Genomic DNA, 12,304 nt, shown 5'->3' on the forward strand with positions numbered 1-12,304 from the left:
AGACAAAAAGAGGTACAACACACACAAACATGTAGAAGCATGTCAGTCAATAAAACAACTTTAGAGGGACTGAACTATTACAATGATGTTTATGATCACAATATCAACATCAAACTTTTGATAACAAGATACCTGTAAGAGCTAGAATAGTTTTCCCTGAGGGCAAATGAAGGGTAAACAAGAAGGTCCAGATCCATATTGCAGAGACTCAAAATGTGTGTTTGAACCAGTTTGTCTTGGTGGGCGGTGATTTATAGCAGCCTCCGAGGTTAATGGCTGGAACAGGAGGTACTGTGCTGGATGAGTGGGATGAACAGATTTGTTCCTCCCTGCTTTTTGTACAAATAGATTTCCTTTTGTCATACCCCACCTATTACTCAAGCTGTTCTATGTTCGTGTTTGTGTGTGCCTGAAGTAACCACTAGATGGTATCAGAGCACTCTAGTAACTCCAGGCTGTGTCAGAGTCACTGGAGAGAGTCATGATATCCTCCTACATGTAACCAAAGGCAGCAGTTGATGCTTAATAATAAAACTCGCTCCTGATCTGTGTTGCTCACTTCCTCTAAGTTGACATGAAGGAATAAAAAGTTGTTTCTTTTTGTTAGAAACAAGACTGGTACTGATTTTCCCAGGAGGTTAAAGCGGTCATCTAGGGCAGTAGTTCCCATAGTGGGGGTCAAGACCCCCGAGGGTCACGAGTTGCTGTCCAAAAAAAGAATAAAAAAAGCATATTTTACCCATTATTGTACAAATAGAAACAACAAAGTAGTTCAAAGTCAAATAAAACCGTGTCATTAAGTGAAATGAAAATAAAATGAATGTGGTAAAATACTTCAAATATTCATGACTGCAACAATGTAGGTGTCTGCTGCTCTTTACACACAAAGATGAACACACCTGTGTGTGTGTTTTAAAGCTTTGTGTGTCCACTCAGTGCTCATGTCTATACATGGAAAGTACTTGTATTCTGCTTCTAGCCTTTCTAACAATAAATTCTATGAAATAATTTGATGGTTTTTAGGCTGTTGTATTCTTTTGTGCTGTTTATGTTACCAGTGTTTGGATAAGCCTATTAGTGTGTGTGCTTTGCTTTGTGCTACATTATATATATATCTATATATATATGCTTCAGCCACCTCCAGGGACAGTGATGGTCCCTTAGTCTCTGGTACCCTTCATTTTGGGGGTCGTGAGTTTGGGAACCCCTGAGGGCTCTGGCAAGCACAAGGGTGTAAGGATGTTGACAGTGACAAGTGGAACTCTTCAATTTGCAAATAAAACTAATAAAAAGGAAGGATAGTTTGTTATTATTAGAATGTGTGTGTGTATTCTTGTGTGGGGTTTTGTGGCTGCCATCAATGCTGGAGAGTAGCAGGCCAGGCCTCGTTATGCAGCTTCAGCCAATCTGTTTGTCCAGCCTGTCGCTTGCCTCAGACACAACATTGTGAAAAGACAAGTCGAGGCTCTGGGCCCAGAGGAAAGAGTCTGTGCATCTCTGTGATTAACTCGCCGGTGCCCACACTAAGACAGCAAGAAATAGCAGATATTTCCTCCTTCACCCCAGGACAGAGGACAGCACACGGTGGGCTGCATTCAGAATCAGCTGGAGTTGATTGATAGCCTGAGGCTGAACGGCTGCGTCCGTCAGAGCTGGAATTTTACCGCTCTGCCTTCAATGAGTAACATACTCAAGTGTAAAAACCCAGATTCAGATTGAATGTACCAAAGATAGTGCCTTTTGCCTGGCTGATATACTGTATCTCTCTGACCAGCCTGACTTGTCAGATACAATATAACATCTAAATATAGCAACAAAATGAGTTGTTGTCTTTATCTGCTTGATAAAATAATGATTTAAAGCCTACAGGTAGCACACTATCAACTACTTTTGTAGTATGATGAAACTAGGGAATGGGTTATTCAGTTTTTGATCAGCAGCCAGTTTGCTGAAACAAGAGTAAACATACTAATAATACGTTTTTATCCACTGCTGAAACTCTGGTGGATGATGATTCAGACAAGTGGCTTCTGTCAACAGAAATCTTGTGTGAAATATGAATAATCTTTAAATTAAAAAACTCTTCTTCCTTTTCAGGAATCTGGAATAAAAAAATGTTTTATGCTACACTATACAGTTTCATTAGTATGTAATGACCTGAACGAGCCTGCAGTTATATTTTTATCCAGATAAATTCGAATAATGTAATCTGTTCCAGCCGACTCCTCCAGTCAGTGTCCAAGGGATGCTTTAAACAGTGCCACATCATAGTAACAAAAGCAGATGGTTTTACAGACAGCAGGAGATTCCTGCTATTAATAGACAGCCAACATTTTTATAGTTGCCTGTGTGAGCCTTGTTAGAGAAAATTGAGGACACAGGCACAGAGCTGCAGTAATGTTGTCCTGCTTTGAAAGACGAGGCAGAATCAGTGGCTGGACAAGGACCAATCACGCTGTGACTCTGGATGACCTGATGTTAGAGCAGAGCATCTGGAGAGCAATAAAACAGGTGTCAACCCAACACACACTGTTACTACACAGCCATAAAAGTCTCCAAATGCTCACACTTTGTGTTGTTGCTGGATAGGAAAAAAAATTACTTTTCCACATTTACAGCCAGACCAAATGAAGGCCAAAGGTCATGACCCGTTTAACATACACTTTAAAACGAATGAAACAGCATTCACAATATCAAAGGTAAATGTTTGAAGATCAACCTGCAATGCTGAAGCTTTTTGGGTTGAATAAACTGAAATAAAATATAATTTATCTCCCAGAAGGAAGTATATCTTCACCTTACTGTTGCCAGGTAAAAGTTAAATAATCCTTCAGCCCCCCCAAACATAAAAGCAACTTTTGACAGAGCTGTTTTTAAATCCTGGTTTGCAGCAGGAACAACAATAATCAAACAAATGTGAACAACAGTTTTTAACCAACACTCTTTATGTACAGATCCAATACTGGAAATTGACTTAAAATCCATCCAAGTATCAGTATACATCTTGAAAAGTCAGCCTCAGTATTGTTGTTTTCTTACTTTTATATCACAACAGAAGAAAGGCTTCCACTGCCCATTTCACACTCGCTGACATGATTGGACCATTGGACCTACATCAGAAATGAACATTCACAATTATGTCTGGTGTGAATCAGCAAACGTTTTATATTCTTATTCTTATAAGTCTTTATTTTATAAGTTCTTAATTGCTTACTTAGTTCGAGGTAGGTAAGATTAGTGAAGCCATAATAGAAGTTCAAGTCTGGAAAACAATGAACAGCGTCTTCTGAAAATATCTAGCAGACAGTTTTCATTAAGGGCTAAACATGAAGAAAGAAAAAGCTCCTGGATAATTTTCTAGCAAATACAGGTACTTACAGAGCAGGACTTGAAGGAAACAATGGGTTCATCCTCCATAGACGACCATGAGTCCCCAAAGAAAAGGCAGCTGGTGTCTTTCTGCTCTGTTTGAAAGAGGCGATTTAAATATAAAGAGAGTATATGGAAGACTGCTGGATACTGAACAGTAAAGGCGAAGAAATAAGGGGATGCACAAGAATGGATAACAGAGAAAGGCAATGTAAAACTTAAAGAGATAATTGTAGGGGAAAGAAAGGAGATAGTCACCATTATGTGATGTGAAAGCTCAGCCAACTGCAGGCAGGCCAAGCCTTCTAAGAGGACCATCGTGCTCTCAAGGAGACAGTTCAGTAAATTGAAGAAGTCATTCTGTTAAAAATTTCTCCACCAATTTGTCCAACTTTTACCAACATGGAACATAGACTATAGACCTCAGACAGTGGATGAACATTAAACTAGCATGAGCTAGCAACAATATAACTATACTTCAAATCAAATCATAACTTTCAGTCTTCATTCAAAAAGGGTAACACTAAAACTAAAGGACTTTGACATGACAGTAGTGTGTGTACTCTTGTAATGTTACTGCTGAGTCACATTAAAATGCAGAGTATTAACAATTGCTTTGTCACATGCGTGGAATTATCCGTTAGATGAGTATTTTATCATTTTATTAACCTAACTTTAATCAGTAGCCATCTGATGGAGCCCGCTGGCACTCTTGTCACCAACACCTCCATCGCGGGGCGAGGTCTCAACGAGGGGCAGTGAAATGCTTGTGAAACTGGCTAAGGCAACTTTTCACTTTTTACAAATGGTCAGCAAATATTGAATCTGGATGTGCAACACAAAATGATTACAGTTGGAAAGTGGGATGTTTCTTTTTAGAGAGATTGAACGCATTGCTCATCCAGCCGTTGTGTCATCACTTTAATAGGGACACTTACATCACCTCTGGGGGAGAACATAGAGTTTTAAATGGCAGTGTGCACAAACTTGATTGGTTTTATAAGTTACAGAATAGGTTTTAAAAACTTGTATGAGTTTACTTTTTGGTTTGCTTAAAAGAGCTTTTTGAGATTTAGTGTTTTTCTTCATCAGCAGCAATGCTTCTCAATAACGATCAACACTAAGCCTCATATTTCCAGTGGTAAAGAAGAAGGCGAACATTACTTCCAATTTGAAAAGGAAGCCAGCCTTATTTTATTTTAAGTAACCAAAACACTTGAGAGAGCACGATTGCTCGCAGCACCAACGAGAGACTGACCTTCACAGGCCTCCTTTCATGTCTCCATTAAAAGATTCACTTCAAATGTATTCACATTTTGCCTCTCAGGCTTCGGCCACGTCACAATCAAGAGGCAGAACGCATACATTACACTAAAAGGCCTGCCTTGAAATCCAATTCTCTCTGGCTCAAAGTATATGTAAATATTAATGATCCATGGATCTGCATTTTGCCTTATATTCTTGTGCCTTCACGGCTCTTTTCATTCAGATCAGATAATTCTTTCAGTGAGGACACTTACTTTTCAATCAGCCCAGACTCTGTGTTTACCCCTGACTGCATAGAAATACCATCATTAAATCTTCTCAGTGAGAAAGGGGTCAAACTAAAAAATAGTTTCATAAAGATGCAATCAGCTGCAAACTCGTCAACTCATTTTCATTGTTTGGCCTCAAAATGACCCAATAAACCCTTTCTTTTTCCTGTGGATAGTTTAGGAGGTGATTTCACCTTGAACATTGACAGCTTGTCCTCCCTTTGCTGAAAGATAGTCCCGCGCTCAGTTCTGCGTGACGATATGCTTCCCTGCACAGACTTATACTTCAGACCAAGCTAAATGGATTTCCATTAGTGGGGCTATGACTCATTCCAGATGCTTACTCAATAGTGTGTGGGCATTGTAGTAGAAAGTATCCTTCAGAAAGAACAAAAAGTAAGACAAATTCAAACATGCTTGTATGAGATAATGTCCAGAAAGGGCTGTGTTGCACACCTTTTGTATAACTTGAGAGAGCAAAGAGAAATGTTGAATGTCATGCTTAAAAGACAAACATAGAAGAAATATGACAGTCTCCTTACTATCTCCCAAAGTTAGCAGTACAGACAGACCTAATGGGAATTATTATGCAAAATGCATTCTTTGACCCTTCAGTTTGCCAGTCTTTCTATGTTTATTTTGTGAGAGCTCAGGGCAGTGAGTACATGTTTTGTTCATTCTGCGATGTATACATCTACAGCAGCTTGTCTGGACTCAGGCTAAACCGTCACTGGACGATCAATAGGAAATGCAATGATCTTAGTGAAAAGAACCATCCATCTAATACTAATGCAGCTCCTCCACTGAGGAGACAAGATGGAACTGAATTATTGTCTGGACACAGATTCCCTCCCCTCTCATTAAACAAGATCTGGTGTGTGTGTGTGTGTGTGGGGGGGGGGTTCTTAATGAAAATAGTTTATTTACTAAATATAAGTAGTAGATACAAGTAACTTTCAATATATTCTTCTTTATGACTTTATATTTATGACCATCTAGATTCATTTGAAAAAGTCCATGTTTTTTTGCGTCAGCTGTTTTAAGCTCAGTTTATTTTCAATGGGGCCTTTTTTAATAATTGGAGCTCCTAGAATCCAAGAATAAACCCAACAATCCCCCATTGACAAATAAATACTGTCAATTCTTTACTTTTGTAGAGGGACCAATATAGATCTCTTTTGTTCTTTTGATTCTGCACCTAAAAAAAAAAAAATCTAGACTTCCAAATATGGTCAACATTTCCATTACCTTTATGTACAGAGCCACAGACTAATTCATGCAAAGTCAAGATTATTATTATTGTTTCTTAGGTTGCTGCAGGTACCACAACAACAGTTAATGTCACGCAGCCATGCAGCTCTTAGACAGCCTCTATAGGGACCTCTCTAATGGTATACCTCTGCAGGGCAAAGGACACCGCTACTTTTCTTAAGCTGTTATCTATAAAGTATCAATTTGAATGCCTGGTGTGTTTCATAAGTAAAAGATGATACACAATGGTGAAACTAACAATTCATTTTGTTAGTTTGTGAAATAGACTTCATTTGTATGGGTGACATTATGACACATTATAGCAGGAAACACACAGGTGTGATTAATAACATTAGTCATGTCTTTTTCCATTTGGTTGCCCTATTTTCACAGTCCGTTTACCATGGATGATTATCCCCTGACATAGGGCACTGTAACCGTTAAGGTTATTAATTACGCGTGTGCTTTCTGTGCTATGAACTGCCAGAAACTCTAAAGATTTACTGTGCCTGAATATAGTTTGTTCATAAACTTTTGATTGGCAGTGTATTTTGTCTCTCCAGGTAGTCAATATTTATCCTTTGTGTCCCACCAATTTGTGTTCACATCTGGACTATATTGTGTCTGCTTGTGACTGATGGTGCCCACCCAAAGCACACAACACATCATCTGGACAATGATTTCCCTGGATGGCTCCCTCAGGTAAAGATGCTGCAGGAAATGGGGATGAGAAGAAGGAGAAGGAGGAGGGGAGAAGGTAGATGTTAAAGGAGAGACTAGGGGAGGAGAGGGTGGATCATTGGAAGGTTTGAGGGAGGGTTGAAAGAGATGACAGACCTCATGGGACTTTGCTACAATGCCCCCTCCCTTTCTAATCTCCTGCTCTATTTTGAGAAGCAGCAGGAGGGATGTCGAAAACCTAAGAAAGCCTGTGATGGATGATCAGACACGAGTGCACTCACAGACCTGATGAATGGGATCTTTAAATTGGCTAAATGGCTAAACCACCATGGAAGAAACTGGGGCCAACTATAAGACAGAGGACTCTCCATTACTTGGGGACAATTGCATTAACAGAACTGGCTTTTTGCCATGAAGCAATACTTGAATTGCTATTTGCACAGAATTATAGTGCATCTTCAAGACTAAAGCTGGTGTAAATCACTATGTCCTCCAGATATGAGTAGACGCTACCTTTTCTGAACAATAGTGTATCTTTATATGAAGTCACAACAGCAGCCCAAACCATTACTAAATACAGAAATAAATTTAGAAACCAAATTAGAGTTTTTTCCACACAGAGATTGAATTCCTGTTGAGATCGTTCTCTCTGTCTTCGAGTAAAAAAGTGAGCGCCTCTTTAAGAGAGATAAGGTTGTAGAGCCTTCGTGGTGATAAGAATCTTATCAGTCTGCTGTCTGCCTCTTGAACTCTCAGAGGATACTTGTTGTATAACATAATGTTAGACAGCCACTGCTACCTGTAGACGAAGGACTCCTCTGTCGTTATAACTTTGAGAGCACACAATTAAAAAAAGCTTCCTTTTGACGGCGCAATATTGAATACATAAAACCACTTCTCTCAGGCAAAATGTAGGAATGCTGAAAGTATATGCATTGCCATCTTTACCTGTGCTATCATATAACATTATAACCATTTTTCATCTTTTTCTACAGTCTGTGTTATACTGGGAAATACAAATATATTATGGTGTTTTCTGTTGTCAATTACACAGAGAATCCCAAGGCTATTTCAGTTAAGTGTGACATATGTTGGCATTACATTGCTTTTCCAACAATCCGGTAGAGGCATTTCATTTTCACATACATATGAATTATACCACCTATATAGCCATCTTTCAGGGCCTCCGGGCTATGTAAGGTGTGGGGCCAGGCTGATTTCATACAGTTTAGCCACATCAATCTCTTGGCTCATTCAGTTCACAAAGGGAGGTCCTCTTTCACCGGTGTGAGCAGTCCATAGACCACAGCACGGATGAGAGCAATTTCATTTTGTGGGCCCTCCACTAAGGCCCTCAAAAAGTAGGACTTATCAGAGGACAACAGCTCAGGGAGGACTGTAGCATTCCTTTGTTAGCCTACTGAAACTCTTCACAGTCTCATCTTCCTTCTCTGTCGTCCACATAGACTTTAAATATTAATGGATGAAGCCTGAGTGTTGTCAGCCATCTGTTAAGGCAGGGAGCTCTGGAGGATAATCGGCAGCAGCCGCCATGCTGGAAATGCTTTCTCAGCCTAACTTTCAGTCAACATAACGACAGGAGAGCTTGAGCTGAGGCGGGTTTTAAGCGAACCGTAACACCGCGCCCACCTGTCAATCATCTAAGCTGTAAGGAGATAGCATGAGTCTGCTTTTGCAAGGATATACATTTTTACTAGCAAACATGGCTCTGCTTTTGTACAGATTAACAAATGTCAGAGTTAGCTAAACATGTGTTACTGTGTGATCTTACAGGTGCTAGTAGTTGAATTAAGCCCTTTCAGTCCTAAACAATGCTAATTATCGCCTATCTTAAGATGCATATAGCATTAAAACGAGGGTGGTATGGTTCCGTCTTATTCTTCTCGTTTAAGTCTTAAAATTAATTTACATAAAGGAACATAATATAGCCTAACTTTTCAAACAAGGATTTATCTTACTAAATCTGAGATAATCAGAAACAATGCAGCCAAATATTGTTTCTTATTACAATATGTTTCTCATGGCAAGCTATTCCAACAAACTAAGATCAAGTTTGCATGCACATAATAAATAAAAGAGGAATATTAACACACACACACACACACACACACACACACACACACACACTCACACACACACACACACACATTGTCCCATACTTGAATGGGATTAATGAAGGACTGCCTGCATGTCATGTCTCAGGGTTAGAATATGTAATGTACAGTTATAGATTATTTTTGTGTCACTGTGTTATTTCACATCTTGACGTCTCACTCTCACCCTGGTATGCATGACTGGCAGTCTTGAGCGGTCATTTAGAGAGCAGAAGTCGTGCACATGAGTAATGCACTTGGGCTCTGACACGTTCATGAATCAATTCTCAGGTCCTTGACATGACACTCTTCAAATAAACAGGCTTCACCACAAACATAATACTCATGCTTTGGCTGTGATGTCAAATAATTTAACTATTGAAGGATTAATCGTCTGCGCTTGTGTAGAAATTGATATTTTTGCTTTCAGTACAAACTACACAGCAAAATACTTTCCGTTATTTAAATGACATACTTTTAAATGCCAGTGAGAGAATGTAGACACAACAGGTTTCCATGCAATTACTAAAGACAATTATAATTTTTTTTTTTTTTTGGGGGGGGGGGGGGGGGGGGGGGGGGGTTATGAGAATCATGGGAAAAGAGTGATTTTGCAACTGCCATAAAAAGTTATGAAAAAACCCTGAGATATAGCAGCAGTGGTATCTCCAGCTGTTTAAATACCACATCTGACTGCAGGTGGTGCCCTTAAGAAAGTTTCATGCATCATAATAATGCCTCAGCAGATTTTTATCATGTGTTGCATTTCTTAAGTTGCTATGTCATCTGAACCTAAAAAAAAGCCACATTGGCTATCACGTCTCTGTTCCTTTGTGTGTTGCAGTAAATTACCAGAAGAAAATTATAGTGTTAACAGGAGCAAGTGTTCAAACAAAGTTTTATAGCACTAGCATCCCTTAAAAGCACGAACTTCCATAACAACTGAGGTGACTAATGCCATGGAGCTTTTAGCAGCAGGGGACAGCAGATTGGAAAGGTTATGGGGTAAACTGTATGCATATTAAAAATTGTTATCATGCTGTCAGAACACTATAACCTCTGGAGGAGAAATAAAAAAAACTAGCACAGTAATGCATGCACCCTGCTCTGTTAATCCTTTGGAAGGGAAGTTTGATATGTGTGGACTAAATCCTGATGATATTTAATATCCTGTGTGACCTGTACGCAGAGATTTGTATAATTAGGTGATTGCTGCGAGGGATCTAGCAGGAATAAGCACCTCATCTGTCGGGTTGAGACTTTTCGGGTCCACAGGTGGTCGAAGTCCCAACTACAGAAGCCCATGTGTGAACATGAAACGGTCACAGCTAACATCTTATCACTCAGGGATACCTTTTTTACACAGAGTAATGCTAAATGGATTTTTGGCCTAAACTCAAACCAGGGGGACTTCAGGCGACTGAAGGGGCATTTAAGCGTAGCCAGAGGTTAAGGTCGCAGAAAAGAACCAAGGTAAAAGTTAAGATGTAAATGGGAGGATTACCCTCAAGAAATCTTACTTAGAGGATTCTGTTGAGGTTTTTTTTTTTATCCAGCTCTCTTCTTGAAGTATTCCTAACTGGGCTACCTTTTAATCATGTAGTCTGCAGTCCATGGCATAAACCACCAGAGAACCTCCAGAGAAATGAACTGGTCAAATGTAAGCATTTTAAAAATGACTATACTTTATTTTAAATATTTCTAAAGTTTGAAAAACTTTCATCTTAATGCGCTGTGCAGGCCTGCAGTCTTTCAGGGTCTCTCCACATTGGTAGTAGATAGTTTGATAACTTTTATGGATGAACCACAGACCTCTGAGAGCAGTGTCCTCCTTCTGTCACCATGGCCTCTCTATTAGTCACAGAAAGGGAAGGAAAGAAGGAGAGCCACTCTAATTATCCACCACTCCCCGCAAGTTATGTTAATGGTGGCTTCCGGCTTAAGTAGGCTATCTATATGCAAAGTCTCTTCTGATGAATTTCTTCATTATTAATTGTTAATGTTTTACTGTATCGCACGATGAGGAGAGAAGGCTGTTGGTTCTTCACCATATTGCGTTGTGAAAGCATGACACAATGAAAGTTGCTTGACATTCAGGACAAAAGGACAAATGAACTCCAAGGCACAGAGCTTTGTCTTTGATGTAATGCAGTATTTAGGGTGAAATAAGACTGTTTATGCCTTATTGAGCCATAATAAAAGAATTGATAACAATGGTGACATTTCAGAGGTTATTGGGATTTAAACAATATGAATAACAATAATTGAAAGTGTTGTTGCTAATAATTTGAGCAGAAAGTCTAATTCAAATTATGTACATTAAAATTAATTGAAATAAATGTGGAAGACTTGGGAGGGAGAAACTGACAAGAAATTGGCATCTGATGTGACAATAAGTAACCATTGACATTTCTATGTAATTGTATTCTATCAGCATAATTGACCTCATGGCTGAGTGTGTTCTGCAGATTGATTTCGACCTCTTTGCCAATTTTCATCAAAGCTGAGGGATTAAATATTTTCTCCCAAAGAAATCCGTATTTGTTTCTTAAAAGTTTCAAGAAGCCTAAACGGAAGAGAGGCAAGATCCCGAAACCAAAAAGGACTATTTTTTCTTCGACAGGCAAATTCAATCAAGATGTGTTTTCAGACATGGCTTTATGGCTGTTTGTGCCAATAAGTTCAAACTTTTAAGTGACATCTTGTACAAAAACCCTCTATGAGGGGGCATTTGATAGTTGGGTTTTTAAACCATTAAAAATGGAATTGTTTGGCAGCTATTCCCTCATTGCTGTCTTTTGCCAAGTAAATCTCATTTGAGAAAAACCCTGAGATGCAAACCCTTAAAAACTATCCAAATGAAAAAAATTTCTTACTTAATATTCAAAGTTTGTCAGCATTTCTCAGAAACCTGAGTCCTCTGACTCAACAATCCCATCTTTGGTATGGAAACAGCATCAGTCCTTCCCTACTTCTTAACTCTCATCGTGTCTTTCACCTTGAGGTGCCCTCTGAGCTCTGCCCATTTCCCTGGAAACGGGAGCTGGATTGTGGTGAGACCAGCAGCACTAAATCTGTGCTCTCAATAACACTGACCTCAATCAAACTAAGAACTTGATCCACTGGTTGTGCACTTTTTCACCCATCAGTTGCTGTTAAGGGCTATCAGTGGATGGAAGTAGCTCAACGTGTGTATGTGTGTGTCGCTGAGTGACCCTGTTAAGGCAGGCTCAAACTATGGGAGTTTTATAATCCTACCCGATCACACACATAAGGATAATTTTAACAGATATTCTTCTTCATAATCTCAATCATGCACACACTACAAGATATGAAAGTAATGGCACATCACAT

This window comes from Labrus mixtus, chromosome 1 (assembly GCF_963584025.1).
Source record: "Labrus mixtus chromosome 1, fLabMix1.1, whole genome shotgun sequence".
Taxonomy (NCBI): Eukaryota; Metazoa; Chordata; class Actinopteri; order Labriformes; family Labridae; genus Labrus; species Labrus mixtus.